Source organism: Arachis hypogaea, chromosome 4 (assembly GCF_003086295.3).
Source record: "Arachis hypogaea cultivar Tifrunner chromosome 4, arahy.Tifrunner.gnm2.J5K5, whole genome shotgun sequence".
NCBI lineage: Eukaryota > Viridiplantae > Streptophyta > Magnoliopsida > Fabales > Fabaceae > Arachis > Arachis hypogaea.
This window is the reverse complement of record NC_092039.1, coordinates 103,199,498-103,204,376: the sequence shown is the minus strand read 5'-3', so window position 1 is coordinate 103,204,376 and position 4,879 is coordinate 103,199,498. Positions and strand designations below refer to the sequence as shown.

The 4,879-nt window shown below is 40.6% G+C and overlaps 1 non-coding gene across 1 annotated transcript; it reads left to right on the top strand.

The window, feature by feature from the left end:
- The first annotated feature begins 3,033 nt into the window (after positions 1 to 3,033).
- On the top strand, positions 3,034 to 3,141 carry LOC112798433 (small nucleolar RNA R71). The gene has a single exon (XR_003200044.1). It is a non-coding gene; the product is annotated as a small nucleolar RNA R71 (small nucleolar RNA).
- Positions 3,142 to 4,879: the final 1,738 nt, after the last annotated feature.

Genomic DNA, 4,879 nt, shown 5'->3' with positions numbered 1-4,879 from the left:
CTTGGTCCAACCTTTGATCAAAGTTGACCCTTCTAGTGTAAGGATGTTTATCTCCTTGCATCATGGGCAAATTGAATGCCAACCTTACGCTTTCCGGACTAAAATCCAAGTAATTCCCCCGAACCAAAGTAAGATAATTCTTTGGATCTGGGTTCACACTTTGATCATGGTTCTTGGTGATCCATGCATTGGCATAGAACTCTTGAACCATTAAGATTCTGACTTGTTGAATGGGGTTGGTAAGAACTTCCCAACCTCTTCTTCGGATCTCATGTCGGATCTCCGGATATTCACTCTTTTTGAGTGAAAAAGGGACCTCGGGGATCACCTTCTTCAAGGCCACAACTTCATAGAAGTGGTCTTGATGCACCCTTGAGATGAATCTCTCCATCTCCCATGACTCGGAGGTGGAAGCTTTTGCCTTCCCTTTCCTCTTTCTAGAGGTTTCTCCGGCCTTGGATGCCATAAATGGTTATGGAAAAACAAAAAGCAATGCTTTTACCACACCAAACTTAAAATGTTTGCTCGTCCTCGAGCAAAAGAAGAAAGAAGAGAGTAGAAGAAGAAGAACCGAGGGAGAAGGGAATGGCTTTGTGTTCAGCCAAAAGAGGGAGAAGTGGTGTTTAGGTTGTGTGAAAATGAAGGAGTGAAGGAGGGTTTATATAGGAGTGGGGGAGGGGTAGGGTTCGGTCAATTTAGGGTGGGTTTGGGTGGGAAAGTGGTTTGAATTTGAATGGTGAGGTAGGTGGGGTTTTATGAAGGATGGATGTGAGTGGTGAAGAGAAAGATGGGATTTGATAGGTGAAGGGTTTTTGGGGAAGAGGTGTTGAGGTGGTTGGTGAATGGGTGAAGAAGAGAGAGAGAGTGGTAGGGTAGGTGGGGATCCTGTGGGCTCCACAGATCCTGAGGTGTCAAGGAAAAGTCATCCCTGCACCAAATGGCAAGCAAAAATGCATTTTTAGCCATTTCTGGCGTTAAACGCCGGGCTGGTGCCCATTTCTGGCGTTTAACGCCAGCTTCTTGCCCTTTTCTGGCGTTTAACGTCGGTCTGGTGCCCCTTTCTGGCGTTAAACGCCCAGAATGGTGCCAGACTGGGCGTTAAACGCCCAACAGCTAGCCTCACTGGCGTTTAAACGCCAGTATGCTCTCCTCCAGGGTGTGCTATTTTTCTTTCTGTTTTTCATTCTGTTTTTGCTTTTTTCATTGATTTTGTGACTTCTCATGATCATCAACCTACAAAAAACATAAAATAACAAAAGAAAATAGATAAAATATAACATTGGGTTGCCTCCCAACAAACGCTTCTTTAATGTCAGTAGCTTAATAGAGGGCTCTCATGGAGCCTCACAGATACTCAGAGCAATGTTGGAACCTCCCAACACCAAACTTAGAGTTTGAATGTGGGGGTTCAACACCAAACTTAGAGTTTGGTTGTGGCCTCCCAACACCAAACTTAGAGTTTGACTGTGGGGGCTCTGTTTGGCTCTGTTTTGAGAGGAGCTCTTCATGCTTCCTCTCCATGGTGATAGAGGGATATCCTTGGGCCTTAAACACCAAGGATTCTTCATTCACTTGAATGATCAACTCTCCTCTATCAACATCAATCACAGCCTTTGCTGTGGCCAGGAAGGGTCTGCCAAGGATGATGGATTCATCCATGCACTTCCCAGTCTCTAGGACTATGAAATCAGTAAGGATGTAATGGTTTTCAACTTTTACCAGAACATCCTCTACAAGTCCATAGGCTTGTTTTCTTGAATTGTCTGCCATCTCTAGTGAGATTTTTGCAGCTTGCACCTCAAAGATCCCTAACTTCTCCATGACAGAGAGAGGCATGAGGTTTACACTTGACCCTAAGTCACACAAGGCCTTCTTGAAGGTCATGGTGCCTATGGTACAAGGTATTGAAAACTTCCCAGGATCCTGTCTCTTTTGAGGCAGTTTCTGCCTAGACAAGTTATCCAGTTCTTTGGTGAGCAAAGTAGCTTCATCCTCCCAAGTCTCATTTCCAAATAACTTGTCATTTAACTTCATGATTGCTCCAAGGTATTTAGCAACTTGCTCTTCAGTGACATACTCATCCTCTTCAGAGGAAGAATACTCATCAGAGCTCATGAATGGCAGAAGTAAGTCCAATGGAATCTCTATGGTCTCATTTTGAGCCTCAGATTCCCATGGTTCCTCATTGGGGAACTCATTGGAGGCTAGTGGATGTCCATTGAGGTCTTCCTCAGTGGCGTTCACTGCCTCTCCTTCCTCCCAAAATTCGGCCATGTTGATGGCCTTGCACTCTCCTTTTGGATTTTCTTCTGTATTGCTTGGGAGAGTACTAGGAGGGAGTTCAGTAATTTTCTTGCTCAGCTGACCCACTTGTGCCTCCAAATTTCTAATGGAGGACCTTGTTTCAGTCATGAAACTTTGAGTGGTTTTGATTAGATCAGAGACCATAGTTGCTAAGTCAGAGGTATTCTGCTTAGAACTCTCTGTCTGTTGCTGAGAAGATGATGGAAAAGGCTTGCTATTGCTAAACCTGTTTCTTCCACCATTATTATTGTTGAAACCTTGTTGAGGTCTCTGTTGATCCTTCCATGAGAAATTTGGATGATTTCTCCATGAAGGATTATAGGTGTTTCCATAGGATTCTCCCATGTAATTCACCTCTTCCATTGAAGGGTTCTCAGGATCATAGGCTTCTTCCTCAGATGAAGCCTCCTTAGTACTGCTTGGTGCATTTTGCATTCCAGACAGACTTTGAGAAATCATATTGACCTGTTGAGTCAATATTTTGTTCTGAGCTAATATGGCATTCAGAGTGTCAATCTCAAGAACTCCTTTCTTCTGACTAGTCCCATTGTGCACAGGATTCCTTTCAGAAGTGTACATGAATTGGTTATTTGCAACCATTTCAATCAGCTCTTGAGCTTCTGTAGGCGTCTTCTTCAAATGAAGAGAGCCTCTAGCAGAGCTATCCAAAGACATTTTGGATAGTTCAGAGAGACCATCATAGAAAATACCTATGATGCTCCATTCAGAAAGCATATCAGAAGGACACTTTCTGATTAATTGTTTTTATCTTTCCCAAGCTTCATAGAGGGATTCTCCTTCCTTCTGTCTGAAGGTTTGGACTTCCACTCTAAGCTTACTCAATTTTTGAGGTGGAAAGAATTTTGCCAAGAAGGCATTGACTAGCTTTTCCCAAGAGTCCAGGCTTTCTTTAGGTTGAGAGTCCAACCATGTCCTAGCTCTGTCTCTTACAGCAAAAGGGAATAGCATAAGTCTGTAGACCTCAGGGTCAACCCCATTAGTCTTGACAGTGTCACAGATTTGCAAGAACTCAGCTAAAAACTGATGAGGATCTTCCAATGGAAGTCCATGGAACTTGCAATTCTGTTGCATTAGAGAAACTAATTGAGGCTTAAGCTCAAAGTTGTTTGCTCCAATGGCAGGGATAGAGATGCTTCTCCCATAGAAGTCGGGAGTAGGTGCAGTAAAGTCACCCAGCACCTTCCTTGCATTGTTGGCATTGTTGTTGTTTTCGGCTGCCATGAGTTCTTCTTCTTTGAAGATTTCTGTTAGGTCCTCTACAGAGAATTGTGCCTTAGCTTCTCTTAGCTTTCACTTCAAGGTCCTTTCAGGTTCAGGATCAGCCTCAACAAGAATGCTTTTGTCTCTGCTCCTGCTCATAAGAAAGAGAAGAGAACAAGAAAATGTGGAATCCTCTATGTCACAGTATAGAGATTCCTTGAGGTGTCAGAGGAAAAGAAAAAATAGAAGGCAGAGGTAGAAAATTCGAACTTATCAAAGAAGATGGAGTTCGAATTTTGCATTAAGGAATAGTGTTAGTCCATAAATAGAAGGATGTGAGAAGAAGGGAAGTAATTTTCGAAAATTGAGTGAAAGATTTTGAAAACATTTTGAAAAACACTATTTGATTTTCGAAAATGAGAGTGGGAAAGAAATCAAGTGATTTTTGAAAAAGATTTTGAAATTAGAAATCAAAAAGATTTGATTGAAAACTATTTTGAAAAAGATGTGGTTAAGAAGATATGATTTGAAAAACATTTTAAAAGATTTGATTTTGAAAATTAATGACTTGGCTATCAAGAAAAGATATGATCCAAACATTAAACCTTTCTCAACAGAAAAGGCAACATACTTGAAATGCTGAATCAAATCATTAATTGATAGCAAGTATTTTTGAAAATAGAAAGAAATTGATTTTGAAAAAGATTTGATTGAAAAGATATGATTTGAAAAAGATTTGATTTTGAAAAATTTTGAAAACCTGAAAAAAATTTGCATTGAAAACAAAATCTTCCCTCTTGTGCCATCCTGGCGTTAAACGCCCAGAATGGTGCACATTCTGGCGTTTAACGCCCAAAACTCTACCCTGCGTTAAACGCCCAACCAGGTACCCTGGCTGGCGTTTAAACGCCAGTTGTCCTTCTTCACTGGGCGTTTTGAACGCCCAGCTTTTTCTGTGCAATTCCTCTGCTGTATGTTCTGAATCTTCAATTCTCTATATTATTGACTTGAAAAGACACAAATTAAAAATATTTTTGGATTTTTAATAATGAGGAATAATCACAATGCAACTAAAATCAAATAACAATGCATGCAAGACACCAAACTTAGTAGTTTGTATACTACTGACACTAATGAGAATGCATATGAGACACATAAACACTCAAGTCAAGAGAATTTGAAGATCAAAGTAAGAAATCATCAAGAATTACTTGAAGATTAATGAAGACACATGCATGAGTGCAAGAAGAACTAAAACATGCAATTGAAACCAAACTTAAAATGAGACTCTAGATTCAAACAAGAAATTTTTGGATTTTATGATTTTGTAAATTTTTTTGGATTTTCGAAAATT